This window comes from Cetorhinus maximus, chromosome 7 (genome assembly GCF_964194155.1).
Source record: "Cetorhinus maximus chromosome 7, sCetMax3.hap1.1, whole genome shotgun sequence".
NCBI lineage: Eukaryota > Metazoa > Chordata > Chondrichthyes > Lamniformes > Cetorhinidae > Cetorhinus > Cetorhinus maximus.
Window position 1 is genome coordinate 73,840,441 of NC_135885.1, and position 16,492 is coordinate 73,856,932.

The 16,492-nt window shown below is 46.1% G+C and overlaps 1 protein-coding gene across 1 annotated transcript in view; it reads right to left on the reverse strand.

The window, feature by feature from the left end:
- LOC144682415 (disks large homolog 2-like) overlaps positions 1–16,492 on the reverse strand; it is a 1,267,833-nt gene that overhangs the window by 805,489 nt on the left and 445,852 nt on the right. The gene's annotated exons all lie outside the window — the stretch shown is intronic.

Genomic DNA, 16,492 nt, shown 5'->3' on the forward strand with positions numbered 1-16,492 from the left:
GATTGATATGAAGTGTTTATTAATTATTGACTGGGCTAAAATTGCTTATTGTTTATAGTTTTTAGGGAAATACAACATTTAACCACTTTTTCATCTAAGTATATTTTTTTTAACTTGGTGAATACATTTTCCTTTAAAATACAACCCTGATACGTAGTTTTTCTTTCAGATCCCTGCTATAGTTAACACATGGTAAGTATAAATGTTCTGCGTACCTAACTTGACAAACAATGGAAAGTATTACAATGCATAGACTGATGAACAGAAGAAACAAAATGGTGCTATCTACAGATAGTTACTCAAATAAAAATGTGGAACAAAGTTCAAATGAAGCAGAAATAAGGAGCTAGGTTTTCCCTCTCTGGGTGGGAAGCAGAGGTTAGGACTGTTTCTGGATCCTGAAACCTCCTCTGGGTCAAAGTTGTCACCAACTGGGATTTTCACAGGGGTGCCCACTTAATTGGTAGAGAGACAGGTTCTCCATCCAATTAAGGATGGTGGGCAGGGTCTCAAAGCTAGAGGGCCAATCAGAGGCTTTCCAGCTAGAGAACAGCTTTATTTGAAGGTAGGAGAGAGTGCTTCAACATGGAGGCACACTCTCTCCAACTTTTTTAAATTGGTAATTAAAAAATAGATTTAGCAGCCTGGCCACCACTTTAGGGAGAGGGGTGGGGGTGTGGATGTTGGAAACCCTCTACAGTATGGCCTGCGGCTGCTCTCGCATCCAGGCATGAAAGGAGGGCCTCTAGATTGCTGGCCCCCAGCTTGCTGCTGGTTGCCCACCTTCAAGCACATAAATTGGCCCTTACTGGTACAGGATCTGGTGCAGATCAACTGGGATTATTCAGTTGGCCTCCTTTAATTGGCCTTAAGTGGTCATTGATTACCTCAATTGGCTACCTGCCAACCCCAATCCCGCCTCCACAAAAATGGCCCGGAGGTGGGAAGGAGCAGGGGAACCAGTGGGCCTAATTTTCAACCCCACCTGCTTTTGACCTTAGCTCTGGCAGGGGCCCAAAATCCAGTTCATGGACATTACTATCAAGGCCTCCCAAAATATTTTAGCTTTGAGACAGTGATATGTGTTTAGTGCTTTAGGCAAAGATTGAAAGAATAATGAATTCCGATTAATGAGTTCCGATTAAGTCTTTACAGAAGGTAGAAAATCTGAAAACATACAAAGTATGATGTCCATATATATATATATCTATACGCACAACAATTAAGCACAAACATGGCAAACATAACTTCATTGGGCTGAATTTTGCGGCTGGTCCACAAGTCCCGCCATCGGGACGAGAAGCAGGAGACACTTTTTCTTGGGTGGGGTCCAACCAGCCACTCGTAATCATCTGGTGGCCGGCTATAAGCTACATAAATACAAACACAGCACAAACAGAAAGAACATGTCCATGCATTTGGCCTTTTTTGACTAAATAAAAGCTTGGGGGACAACCATTCCCTGGTCATTGTGCAAGGCAATGCTTTGACCAATCAGAATTGATTGCTGGTTTGTATTTAAACAAAAACTTGGCAGTTAACTGTTATATTACATTCTCCATGGCAATGCCTCTACTTGTCAACCAATCAGCACCCTCTTCTCATGCAGTATAAATTGTTGTTCCCTTTGAGATTTGGTATACTTGCAATTCTTCCCTGATGAGTGCAAGATGAAAAGCTTCGACAGCATGTCTCTATTTTCAGCAATACGCAAGTTCTGTACTAGCAAACAGCCGTCGTAATATTAAGTGAATCTCTCTTGTTTATTTGCTGACCACTACCTGAATCTTATTACACAACTTAAATTATACACAGAATGCTCATCTTGGTAAAGTAAAATAAGTTGTTTTTGCGTGATATGAATAGCAATATCTTCTCATCTAATGCTGGTAATCACTTGAAATCAGTGCCTGGTATTTACTTGTATATCTTGTTCATGCATCTAGAATTAAGACAGGTTGGATGAGACATTAATTTGTGGCCCCAACAAGCTACGTTTTTGAATGTGAAAGATCCCATGTGCTTTGTTTTTTGAAGAACAAGAAGGATGGTCTTGGCAAACATTTATCCCTCAGCCACCAACACTAAAATAGATCCATCGCACTATGCTTATGAAATGTTGCTGTGCACAAATTCATTGCTAGTTTTCTTATGAAATATGTGATTGCATTTCAAGTGATAATATTGGCAACATTCCCATGAAATATTCTGGCATATAGTTACAAGTTTAAAAATAGTCTAAATGATTTATGATTCTGTGTCTGACTACACAACAATTTTCAAATGGTTTATTCATTCATATGTATAAGATCAAGAATGAGGCATCAGCGCTTGCCAAAACCCTTTCAATGATTTGTTTCACAATAAGCTGAACCAGTGATAAAATTGTTATTACTTTGATTCATTTGACCCATAACAATTATCCTGTTTTCTCTCTACTCTGAGACAAGGGGCTGAATTCACTGAGCTCTTTGGGGATGAGCTGGGGTGTGGGAGGGGTAAAATATCAGAATGGAAGACATTGGGATGGAAGCCCAGTGTGTTCATGTCGGTATCAGATATTCACATCAGTGGCCAACATTACAGAAGGACATCGCAGTTTTAAGGCAATTACGCCAATTAATTAGCCAATTGACAGCAATTTTACAGGGTTTTTTGAATTTTATTAACTGCCCAATAAAAGCAGGTGGCAAACAAGTGGGAGCTCAATGCTGCTTCACCTGGCAGCCATTGCGAGAGCCAATATAGTGTGCCAAAGAGGTTGGAGAAACATGGGCACTGGCAGACAAAGGCAGGAGGGGAAGAAAAGATGCTCCTGAGGCTCCCTGGTCCTTATGCACTTGTCCTCTTAGTCTCTTGGGTCTGTGCTCCTGCCTCGCCATCAGCGATGGTGCAGCTGCCTGGCTGCCTCAGCAGTTTCAACATCTCTTTCTCCATAGGGATTAAGGTGCCCAGGAATGGAACCCATCTGCTAGGTTAAGCCCATTCCTTTAAGTTATAGGCTGCTTTCTCCTCCAAGCAGAAAGATGAACATGAATGGTCACCCACAAAGACAAGCACGACACCTATGCTGGTGGTAGCCCAGCGGTCTATGATGGGAGCAAACAAATGCCTCCTGAATGGAGCTACTCTCCAGTGACCTTGTTAGAGTCAGCAAAGACATTCAGGCACCTCTCATCAAGATGCAGTCATGCCTCTCACAAGATATGCTGCTGCCTGACTCCTTGCCGCCGAATGCTGGTCAGTCCCTCTGTACCAAACACACCCTCTCAGGTTGCCACAGTCAAACCCCAAAGGGAAAAAAAGGTATGGAGTACTCACCTTGGCAGACCATATGAGATCACTGACAAACTTGTAACAGCTCCCTTTCCTCGACATGCTGGTTTAGAAATCTGCCAATGGGTTCTGTACTACTGTATGCTGCAAGTTCATCTTCGCTGGTCAATATACACATTGGGATTCCTATAGTTCCACATGCTATAAGATTGGTCTTATTGGCAACCTCATAAATAGGGCTTGAGCCATTTTCTCACTGTGCAAGCTTGATGCTGAAATAGGGCGCATTAAAGCTATCCTGCAGGATAATGGATACCCAATCAGATCATTGCTCGCTATATACTGCGAAAATTCATGAACGAGCTTAAGGCCACCACTTCCAGTCCTGAAAAGTGCTCAGTTAACCTCAGATTACCCTGGAAGGGTAAGGTATCCCAAAAATTTGAGCAACGGTTGAAGATAGTCATTTCACGCTGCTAATATGTAGTAGCAACACGACTAGTATTCTCCACTAACAGGATGCTGCCATCAAGCTAAAAAGACATCTTGCCTACCACACAAATGAATAACGTGGTGTATGAACTTCAGTGCCAGTGTGATGCTAGGTATGCAGGCCTTACGTACCAGCGACTGGTGGACCATATCGAACAGCACGTCCCTTCGGCTGTTCGCAACAGGCAAAGTACTGACCGTACTCAACCAGCCCGTGCTTGCAAAGTTCAGAACATAATGTCCAACATTAGATGTGATTCCATGGTTGGACGACATTTACTAAACAATCCTGATTGTGCTAAGAATTACACCAACAACCAAGTTAAGGTTATTAGTCGGGTTTGCAGTGCAGTTCACTTAAGCATGCTAGAAGCTACATATGTTCACACACAGGGCCCTGTCCTTTGCAAACAGAAAGAACATGTCCACGCACTGCACCTTTTTCAACTAAACAAAAGCTTGGGGGACAGCCATTCCCTAGTTCATCACCCATTGTAATGCCTTGACCAATCAGAGTTGATCTGCCTGGTTTGAATTGAAACAAAAGCTCAGTAGTTTCCTTTTCCCTGGTGAATTCTCCATGGAAACACCTCAGCCAATCAGAGTCCACTTTCCAGCCAATCAGCATCCTTTTCTCATGCAGTATATATTGTTGTTCCCTTTGAGATTTGATATTCTGGCTATTCTGTCCTGATGAGTGCAAGACTAAAAGCTTTGATAGCATTTCTCTATTTTCAGCAATACTTATACTTGCAATATAAAGTATGGGTACTCTAAGATTCAGAGTTAAAATTGTAGAACCATCTTCCTTTGTGCTAGGTATAACTCCAATCAGTGGAGAATTTTCTCCCTGAATCCTACTGACTTCAGTTGTGCTAGGGCTCCCTGATGCCACACTTGGACAAATATTGCCTTGATATCAAGGGCAGTCACTCTCACCTCAACTCTTGAGTTCAGCTCTTTTGTCCATGTTTGGTCCAAGGCTATAGTGAGGTCAGGAGCTGAGTGGTCCAGGCAAAACACAAACTGAACATCAGTGAGCAGGTATTGCTGTGTAAGTGCCATTTAATAGCACTGTCAACGGCCCCTTCCATTGCTTTGATGATGATTGAGAGTAGACTGCTGTGGCGGTAAATGGCCAAATTCAATTTGTCCTGCTTTTTGTGGACAGGACAAACCTAGGGAATTTTCCACATTGCTGGGTAGATGCCAATGCTGTAGTTGTACTGGAACAGCTTGGCTATGGGCACAGGTAGTATTGGACCACATGTCTTTAGTACAGCTGCTGGAATGTTGACAGGGCCTATAATTCTGTTTATTTCTTGCAATTGCTCCCAATCATGTCCGGAGGCCAATCATTCCTGTTCTAAATGAAAGGGAATTCAGAATTGTGCTTTCAGTTTTAACAGAAGAACTCACTGTTACCTGCAAGGCCCATAGAAATGTGGTTACACATTACAGATAGGAACATAGGCCTGAATTTTCAGGTTGGAAGGCGGGCACGATTAGTGGGCACAGGATTGGTTGTGAAACGGGCCACCGCCTACGATTGGCCCACAGCCACGATTTCATGCTGGCTGGCCAATTAAGGTCCCCCCCCGCAAAGTGAAATGTGGCTTCCCAATGGTCGTGAAGGACCGGGCGCAGGTGGGGGCATTTCGTGTGCTGGGTCCAATGGCAACCCGACGGGCAGTTTGCAAACAGCACAGGCAGCCCCTTGAAGGCTGCTGGTGAAGAAGCATACAGTCTGCGTTATGGAGATGGTACCTATGACCTCGGCAGCGGCGGGAGACGCCAGGTGGGAGGGAAGGTCGGGTGGGCACTCGGCCCCCCGCTTTTCGGACAAGTGCCTCGCCGTACTCCTGGAAGAGGGACACCCTTATACCAAGGGACAGAAGGAGGAAGCCACCATACCTGACGAAGAAAGCCTGGGAGGGGGTGGCAGCGCTGGTCAGCAGCCATGACACGCACATTGGTGAGGTGCCACAAGGGGTTCAATGACATGCTGCATTCAGGAAGGGTGAGTATCATGTTGGCATGGATCAGATTGCAGAAGTGTTAAGGGTTGGCTGTCCCCCCCGTGGAGCTCAGGGGTGTTAAGAGTCTGAGTGCCAACTATTAAGGACACCGGAGCTGGCCAAGGGAGTGAGCCATGGCTGCTTCGATTGAGTGCCTTGCGGCTCGAGGGCCATGACCCAGATGTGCCCTGCAAGGTGTTTCTCAGGTGAGGTTGGCCAGGCTGCAATGGAGCTGTGGGTAGAGAGTGGACTAATCAATACTCCTCTGTCCTGCTGACCAGGTTTGAGTAGGACGCCCTTGAGTTGGAGGGCCAGCACGCTCCCCATGCAACCGGTGGTGGAGATGCTGGGGTGTCGGACAAAGGTAAGAGTGCAGTGCACAGAGGTGAGAGTTTCGGATTGTGCAACCATTCTAGTGTAGTCCCTTCATTGATGGGAGCCTCAAACCTGGAGTCCCCATTGATCATTGAAAGACGATGGCACTGTGATGCAGATCTCCATTGTCTCACGAGGGTACCTGACATGTATGGTGACAGTGTGATGACTGTCCTTGTTCTCCCTTAGATTCACCAGCACGCACTCAATTGCAGGACCCCAAAGGGCCACCCCCGATGCCAGAGGGCCGCCGGGCTTCATCTGCATCTGTATCACACCTGCAGTCTGAACCAGGCACCAGTGCACATACCAGCACCTCGGTGGGCGTTAGATCATTGGCTACATTGTTGGTGCACATTGGTGAGGGCACTTCACACTCGCTTGCAGTGCAGGCAGAGGCAGAGAATGCTTAGAGCACTGGCAGTCAGAGGATTGCTGGAGACCAGGATGATGCTTTGTTGAAGGCAGATGATGAGCCCCTAGTGGCATCCATTAGGTGGCAGATGCTGGACATCCAGCGAGATGTGCAGGAGGATCTGGCAGAGATCCATGAGGGTCTGCCTTCCATGTTCTCTGTTGTGGAGGACTCCATACAGAGCATAAGCGCTGTGTTGACCCTCATGGCCGAGCACACAGCCTCTGCCATTGAGAGAGTAGCAACTCTCATGGAGAGGCAGCTCCAGGGACAGAATCAGGAGATTCTGGGATTGCGCTTGGACTGGCAAGCCCTCACACAGGCAATGACTTCAGGTGGTCAGTGCCAGTGTGGGAGATGGATGAAGCACCCAGTATCCCATCTAGGTGCCCATCCATCAATGGCAAGCAGGGAGGTCCAGGGCGACCTCACATTGGCGCGTGACCTGCTTGTCATCTCTGCAGGCTCCTCTCAGGGCATTTGGATGATGGCAGCATCTCCTCCACCCCTCCACCAGTGACCGTGGCATCTGGTGAGGCTGCGAAGACTGGGGAGATGCCAGCCGTGGCACTGGCTGCTCCCTCCCAGGCGGGGCCAGCACAGGCTCCATTGGCCAAAGGACAACCGCTAAGGTCATCAAGGCCAACAAGACAGCAAAGTCAGCTGGCTGTCTCCAATAAGTTCAAGGCACCATGAACCCAAGAGGGACTGTTCATGGGTGATCTTCTGTTCAGTTATGTTTGGTTTATATGTTTACTGGTGTGGACATCAACACCAGTAATGGTCATGTTAATGTGATTTCAATGTGACAATAACATTAAATTTTCTTTTGCTGTGATGGCCTGAGTATGCTTCACCTTTTATTTTTGGTGCAAAGTATGCCAGTATGTTATGCTGGATGTGAGTGGTTCTAAACTTTATTGCACAGACACTGAGTGGACTTTGGGTTCACATGACATGGGCCTTTCAGATATCCTGGATGGAGGCCACAGCCTGGGCATGAGGTGGGAGCGGTTCTTTGGCAGCCTAGCTGAAGGAGCGTTGGATCAAAGTGTCCCTGGTGTTCCTGCCTCCCTGGAGGTTACTGAGGTCTGCCTCCATGCCCTCAGCATTCTCCTCACCGTGCTCCTCTTCTAACTCACTACTGAATTCATCCTCTGTGGAGCTGCCTCAAGATCCTCTTCCTCCAGTGGGTCCCCCCTTGCCAGTGCCAGATTGTGGAGAGCGCAGCATGCAACTATGATCAGTGACACCTGCTCTGGGGGGTATTGTAGTGCACTACAAAATGTTAGTAAATATGGGGCAAAATTGTTACCTTGGCTGGCGGGCGTGCACCTGACTTGCTCAAACGTAAAATGACGCATGTTGACATGGGGCGAGCGTCCCAACATCAACGCGCAGTCTGGCGATATTTCGGTTGGCAGGTGCGCATGGGAATCAGCAGCGTGCCTGCTGACAATTAAAAGGCCTGTTAAGGCCATTAAAGTCTCAATTAACTTACATTTTTTGCTGCCCGTCCAACCTTACAGTTGGCAGGCAGGCGAAGAGGCCAAGCAACCTTTGCACTTTTTAGGAAACCTCATTCATGGGCGGGATAAGGTTTCCAAAAAGAAATAAAAATAAAATAAAAATGTTTAAATTTAATTAATAACAGAGTCACATGAGCGGGGGTATGTTTTATAACATTTTTCAATTCTTCATTATTTTTTTGGAAAACGCTTCATCTTGCTGAGGCAGCGCAGTGCCTCAAGGAAATTCTCAAGCGTGTACTCGTGCGCACATGCGAAGTTCGCACTCGCCCTGCTCGCCCTCCTCCCACCCCCTGCACAGGCAGTGCTGAGCGCTGCTGCTCGCATTTCACGCTGGGCGGGCCTTAATTGGCCTGCCAGCATGAAATCACCTTCCAGTCTCGATCGCAGCTTCCCAACAACCCCTGCCTGGCTCCGCCAAGCCTGCCTGACAAGGGCTAAATTCTGCCTATGGTGAATAGATATTGCCCCAACACAGATGCTTGCAGAACATCATTCGTCACATCCTGCCAATTAGAAGTACCTGCCCATTATACCTTGTCTCTGTCTCCTTCCACTTAACTAATTTCCTAACCAGGTCAATATTTTTCCTTCAATTCCTTGCATTTCAGCTTAAGCTAGCAGTCTCTAATGAGGGACTTTAACAGTGCCCCCGCAGGGCATGTTTGCGATGGGGAGGCGGCACATAAAATAGGACGGGTACCCAGCCCACCACCTTCCCACCCACCCCTAAGCTCATCGCCATAACGCCGTAGGTGGGTGGGAAGGTGGTGGGCTGGATACCCGTCCTATTTTAAAGTAAAATTGGCAGCCCCCTCACCATATGTAAATAAATAATGAAGGGTCAATTGAGTTTGTTAAAAAGCCAATTGACCCCGATAATACACTGCTCATGCCATAATATGGGCAGGAGTAAGCAGCCCTTTTTAAAAAAAAGTTTTTAAAAGGGCGGGAAGGATGGGCTGTACTAGCTTCTTTGGGTACACTTTGCGCATCGGGGTCAGCACCCCCTAAGATAGTACCCCTTCCTTCCTTCCAACCAACTTACTCTCCAAAACCCACACCCCCAGTCTCCCTCCTCCCCTCCCTAAGTTGGCCAAACCTTCTCCACCCAATACCTGGACTTACCTCATTCCAGGATCCATTGGGCCTTCTTCTTGGGACTAGTTGCAGTCCCGGCAACGCTCACTACTGAGCTCATAGCACTGCCGGGACTGCTGGAGCTGCAGGCCAATCAGATTGGTCGGCACTCCTGAGGGCAGGACTTCCTCCGAATGATGGGCATAAGTCCCATTGTTAGCCAAATTAGCCCACCTGCAATGCATTATGTCTGCAAGGTGGGCTTGTACAGAGCGAGTCGCCTTCCAGCCGACTTTCCTTCTGGGGGTTGCGGGGTGGGGGTTGTGGAGCGAGCCATCCAGCCCCCTTCTTCCCATAAAATGCAGCCCCATATAAATAATATTCATAGTCATTCTCCTATCCACTACTTTGGTCACAACTTCAAAAAATTCAGTCAGATTGAATGGATTGATTACATGGCCTGATACAAATCTGTGCTGGCTCTCTCTGATCTGCTCAAAAATTTCAAGGTGTTCAGTTACCCTATCATTAATTATAGGCTCTAGCAATTTCCCAACTACAGGCCTATAATGGCCTAACTGATCTATAAGTCCCTGGTTTCCCTCAGTCATCAATCTTAAATAAGAATAACATGCACAATTTTCCAAGCTAAAGAAATGGTTTCCAAGTTAGGAGAACTTTGGAAGATTATAGTTAAGGCATCTGCATTGTTCTCACCTACTTCCTTTAAAATGTTGGGATGGAAACCATTTCCTGTTTGCAGTTGACAGCACTTATTCAATGTAAAAATGATTTGCCAACAATGCCAAGGTAGCAAACTACACTATGCTTGGATAAAACACACGAAGGGCCGGATGTTCGCTATTGAGGTGAGTGGCTTGAGTTGGGAAATTCCCCAACTAGGAAGACCCTCCTCAGTAGAAAGTGCCCCTTTAGACCCAAGTTTTGCTCTTGGGAAGCGCAGGTGGGATAGGGTCGGGCCCATTGTCCAAGGAAGTAGATCGGAGGTGGCCGAGTGCTGAGGTGGGCTGATTAAAAGGCTGCCTCAGTTCTCTAGGACTTTGACCCAGTTGTTTGCTTATAGTTTAGGCCTTCTAGTCCTTACCCCTCACATGCCCCCATCCCCCCGACCCGCATTCAATGGCTCCTCATACCCCTCCAAGACAACTCATGCCCCCCACCCATGCTCTCATGTCCCTTCATAATTTCCATGCCAACTCATGTCCCATATCCATCCCCATTTTCCCCAAACCCTCATGCCAATTTATGGCACATCCATGCCCATTCATCCAGTATACACTCTGTACAGAACTAATAGTAATAATGGCATGTGTAGAGCTGATTAAAAAAACACCCATAATTTTATTTTAAAAAACTGTTTTTGCTAACACCCCTATAAAAGTGTCAATCACCAAGACCTTTAAAGTCTCAATAACAGAAGCTATAAGAACTTGACAACTCTATCTTGTGCAAATAAGCATTGAGCCATTGACAAAAGTGATCACAGCAAAAATAGCTTATAACATTATAAAGCTGTATCAAGGAAAGTTTTCCCATCTCTGCACCTGAATCATGGAGAAGCTGGCCCGATTACACAAAAATTTTGATGGGGTGGCGATAGGAAATGCCTACCTCTGCAATAGCGTTGGCCAGGTCAGGAGTGCAGAGTGCAAGCTCGCCACGTGCACCCCCAATGCCACTGAAAACTAAGTGTGCCAGGAATGGGGGCGGAAATCCTGGAGTCAGGTCTCACCTGTTATTTTTAAATGGCACTGGAGTCCTTATGACTCCATGAAAACCAGGCCCAATGTATTTGGCTCCCTCACTAATAAATAGTCCATTATTAAAAATTAATCACCCATATACCTTACTGAACAACAAACGTCCATAAAAATAAAGTGGCCAGGAGCTTCCATTTGACTTCCACTAAAATATCAGCTCAATCTAGATGGAATCGATGGAAATAGTTTGAAGTTTAAAACATAGGTAAGTTATGCTCATGACCACTTTGGTACGAATTTCTACAATTTTTTATGCTGGTTCAAAAGCCAAATCGTCCGAAGCTGTTCCTACCCACAAAACTGGCAATGCCCCACATTCAGCATGGCAAGTTTCCACACATTGTGCCCATTCAGGATTTCTCCAATGCAGCCAGAATTGCATAGACATAAACAACTGTGGTCACATTATTAATAGTTGATGGCCTGCAGCTGCAGTGACTAACAGACATTTGAGCATTACTCAGGTCTGCTTCTCATAGCTAATGCTATAATTACTTTAATTCCAGTCTAAATGAGTTCAAGTTCAGTCAATTTGTCTGCCTTTGGTACATAAGACCTATGACCTGCAGCCAACTGAAACTACGGATTGGTCTTGTCTTCAGCTGCAGCAATTGCTTGAACAAATTTTCTGTTTAAATTAGTTTAATTCCATTATCTTGAGACACTATTGGCTCTGTTTCTGCCAGTAATCAATTACAACTGATAACACTGCTTTATTGCGCTGATTTCTGTGAGATTTCGTGGTTGAGCTTATGCTGATGAGTTTTCACAAAACCTTGGTTGCACATTCACATCAGCAAAACCAGTGCAATTTCATATACATTTTTGAGTGTATTTCTCAGATTGTGCTCCTATTGGAAATTCCAGCCCAATGTTACTATAGTATCAAAAGATTGCTACATACGTTTTCTTTGCTTTTAACCAACTACAATAAAGCTTGCAGGAATTAATTATGCTTTCTGAATTGTGCTGGCCCACAGAACCACCTTTATTAAAACATTAATTTCAAATTGTATCAGAATCTAGATCGAATTTTACTTCAGTATAAAAGTTAGTTCTCTTAACACTCACACTGTTATCTTATCATACAAATAGTTATTCATTAAATTGCTTAAAGCACATTTGTAAAATTAACTTTCTTGACTAACTGTCTTGTTACTTAGGTAATACCGTGTTATTTGTTCAATCAGATTCACAAATTTTGGGGGTCTAATCTAATTTATGCGCACAAAACGCAAGTGAGAACAAAGGGCTGTACTTTCAAACTCATGCCAATACAGCCCAGTCTCAAAATGATACTAAGGCCTGAATTTTCACTCCTGATTCAAGAGTGCAGAGTTGGGCAAACGCCTGACTCCACAAACCCAACTTTGGAGAGAGTGCCCTGGGTGGCCTGGTTTTCCCATTTTTGTTCCAGCGGGGCCAGGTGTTAGTGGGAGTCAGGCCCGCCGACCCCAGAAACAGAGCTGAGGCAGCCACAGGGCCGACCAGGTGTGGGATGGAGGGCGGGATGGGGGTTGTTGGATGCTCCCTTAAAGGCTGGTCTCAGCGCTCTGGGACATTGTCCCAGCTTTAATACAAACTGGAAAAAAAACCAGCCCTCTGCATCTCACCACTCACACCTTATCGCCCCCAAATACTACCCATGCCCATCCATGCCAACCTATTCTCCCTCATGCCCCTCCACCCACCACTATGGCCCTTTATAGCCCCATGCCAACTTAGTGGCAACTCATCCCAACCCATGCCCCACAGCCACCACTATTTGACCTTACACCATCTAAATCAACTCACCTAGTATCCACCAAGGGCAGGCCCCAGCACCCATGCTGAGATTAAATAAAATTAATTTCTGAGTGTCTAGTGATGACTTCGCCATTAAAAAAAACTCTCAGTGATAAAAAAACTGTTAAATTACTACTTAAATCAACTACTTAATCTCTTATAAAAATAAGCATTTCTATTTATAGGCCCACATCAAAAATTTTATAATGACTTGGAGCTGCCAATCAAACTTTGAATTTACAGGCACCCCCCACTGTGAATGGTAGGTTGCGGAATAAGTCATGCAGCACATATCCTATAATGATAACCCACAGGCTTATGTCAACAGACAGAGTGAAATAGCAATCACTGTTTTCTTTTAAATATTGACTGTTTTTTTTTAATTTAAAGGCCAGGAGAGTTAAATGCCTTGACAGTTCCAAAGAGATTTGAATACCTTGCCAGCATGACAATACCAAAGCTGTCCCTGGACCTATCCAAAAGTGCACCTTACCATTCCCATTTCTGAAGTTTAAACTCGGGATAGGGCGACAACAAGGACATTGTCGTTTCCTATGATGTGGGTAACATTTAGGTGCCCTGGTTACCTTCAAAATCTGTCTTTATTGGGGGAAAACTATTTGGGTATTAGAGTTCTGAATTTTCTTTTTTTTTAGGGTCATAGTAAAAACTTTGATTTGATCAGTAAGGGATGCGTGAGGAGACAGGCGACTATGCCGCAGTGAGACAGAGACTGAGTGAGCAGCAAATTAGGTTGACGTGGGATTTCACTGCATAGGGGGTAAGAGGTCTTTTTTTTTCTATTCATTCATGAGATGTGGGTTTCGCTGGCTGGGCCAGCATTTATTGCCCATCCCTAGTTGCCCTTGAGAAGGTGGTGGTGAGCTGCCTTCTTGAACTGCTGCAGTCCATGTGGTGTAGGTAGACCCACAGTGCTGTTAGGGAGGGAGTTCCAGGATTTTGACCCAGTGACAATGAAGGAATGACAATATATTTCCAAGTCAAGATGGTGAGTGACTTGGAGGGGAGCTTTCAGGTGGTGGCGTTCCCATCTGTCTGCCGCCCTTGTCCTTCTAGATGCTAGTGGTTGTGGGTTTGGAAGGTGCTGTTGAAGGAACCTTGGTGAATTCCTGCAGTGCATCTTGTAGGTGGTACACACTGCTGCTACTGTGTGTCAGTGGTGGAGGGAGTGAATGTTTGTGGATGTGGTGCCAATCAAGCGGGCTGCCTTGTCCTGCACGGGGTCAAGTCTCTTGAGCATTGTGGGAGCTGCACTCATCCAGGCTAGTGGGGAGTATTCCATCACATAAGACCATAAGACCATAAGACATAGGAGCAGAAATTAGGCCATTCGGCCCATTGAGTCTGCTCCGCCATTCAATCATGGCTGATAAGTTTCTCAACCCCATTCTCCCGCCTTCTCCCCGTAACCTTTGATCCCCTTACCAATCAAGAACCTATCTATCTCGATCTTAAATACTCTCAATGACCTGGCCTCCACAGCCTTCTGTGGCAATGAGTTCCATAGATTCACCACTCTCTGGCTAAAGAAGTTTCTCCTCATCTCTGTTCTAAAAGGTCTTCCCTTTACTCTGAGGCTGTGCCCTCGGGTCCTAGTCTCTCCTACTAATGGAAACATCTTCCCCATGTACACTCTATCCAGGCCTTGCAGTATTCTGTAAGTTTCAATCAGATCCCCCCTCATCCTTCTAAGCTCCATCGAGTATACACTGAGTCCTCAAACGTTCCTCGTATGTTAAGCCTTTCATTCCTGGGATCATTCTCGTGAACCTCCTCTGGACCCTCTCCAGGGCCAGCACATCCTTCCTGAGATATGGGGCCCAAAATTGCTCACAATATTCTTAAATGTGGTCTGACCAGAGCCTTATAAAGCCTCAGCAGCACATCCCTGCTTTTATATTCTAGTCCTCTCTAAATAAATGCCAACATTGCATTTGCCTTCCTAACTACCAACTCAACCTGCAAGTTAACCTTAAGAGAATCCTGGACTAGGACTCCCAAGTCCCTTTGCACTCCAGGCTTCTGAATTCTCTCCCCATTTAGAAAATAGTCCATGCCTCTATTCTTCCTACCAAAGTGCATGACCTCACACTTCCCCACGTTGTATTCCATCAGCCACTTCTTTGCCCATTTTCCTAACCTGTCCAAATCCTTCTGCAGCCTCCCCGCCTCCTCAATACTACCTGTCCCTCCACCTATCACACTCCTGACTTGTGCCTCATAGATGGCAGGCAAGCTTTGGGGAGTCAGGAGGTGGGTTACTTGTTGCACGATTCCAAGCCTCTGACCTGCTCTTGTATTCACAGTATTTATCTGGATAGTCCAGTTCAGTTTCTGGTCAATGGTAACCCCCAGGATGTTGATAGTGGGGGATTCAGTGATGGTAATGCCATTGAACATCAAGGGGTGCTGGTTGCATTCTCTCCTGTTGGAGATGGTCATTGCCTGACACTTACGTGGCATGAATGTTACTTGCCACTTGTCAGCACAAGCCTGGATATTGTCCAGGTCTTGCTGCATTTGGACATGGAGTGCTTCAGTATCTGAGGAGTCGCGCATGGTGCTGAACATCGTGCAATCATCAGCGAACATCCCCACTTCTGACCTAATGATGGAAGGAAGGTCATTGATGAAGCTGCTGAAGATGGTTGGGCTGAAGACACTACCCTGATGAACTGCTGCAGTGATGCCCTGGAGCTGAGATGATTGACCTCCAAAAACCACAACCATTTTCCTTTGTGCTAAGTATGACTCCAACAAGCGATGAGTTTTCCCCGATTCCTATTGACTCCAGTTTTGCTAGGGCTTCTTGATGCCATACTCTGTCAAATGCGGGCTTGATGTCAAGAGCAGTCACTCTCACCTCACCTTGGGAGTTCAGCTCTTTTGTCCATGTTTGAACCGAGGCTGTTATGAGGTCAGGTGCTGTGTGGCCCTGGCGGAATCCAAACTGGGTGTCAGCGAGCAGGTTATTGCTAAGCAAGTGCTGCTTGATAGCACTGATGATGGCCCCTTCCATTACTTTACTGATGATGGAAGTTAGACTGATGGGGTGGTGATTGGCCGGGTCGGATTTGTCCTGCTTATTGTGTACAGGACATACCTGTGCAATTTTCCACATAGTCGGGTAGATGCCAGTGTTGTAGCTATACTGGAGCAGCTAGGCTAGGGGCGCGGCAAGCTCTGGAGCACAAGTCTTCAGTACTATTGCTGGAATATTGTCAGGGCCCATAGCCTTTGCAGTATCCAGTGCCTTCAGCCGTTTCTCGATATCACGTGGAGTGAATTGAATTGGCTGAAGACTGGTATCTACGATGCTCGGGACCTCCGGAGGAGGTAGAGATGGATCATCCACTCGGCACTTCTGGCTGAAGATCACAGAATCACAGTGCAGATGAAGCACTTCGGCCCATCGAGTCTTCACCGACATGTGAGAAACACCTGACCTACCTACCTAATCCTATTTACCAGCACTTGGCCCATAACCTTGAATGTTACGACGTGCAAAGTGCTCATCCAGGTACTTTTTAAAGGATGTGAGGCAACCTGCCTCCACCACCCTCCCAGGCAGTGCATTCTAGACCGTCACCACCCTCTGGGTAAAAAAGTTTTTCCTCAAATCCCCCCTAAATCTCCTGCCCCTCACCTTGAACTTATGTCCCCTCGTGACTGACCCTTCAACTAAGGGGAACGAGCTGCTCCCTATCCACCCTGTCCATG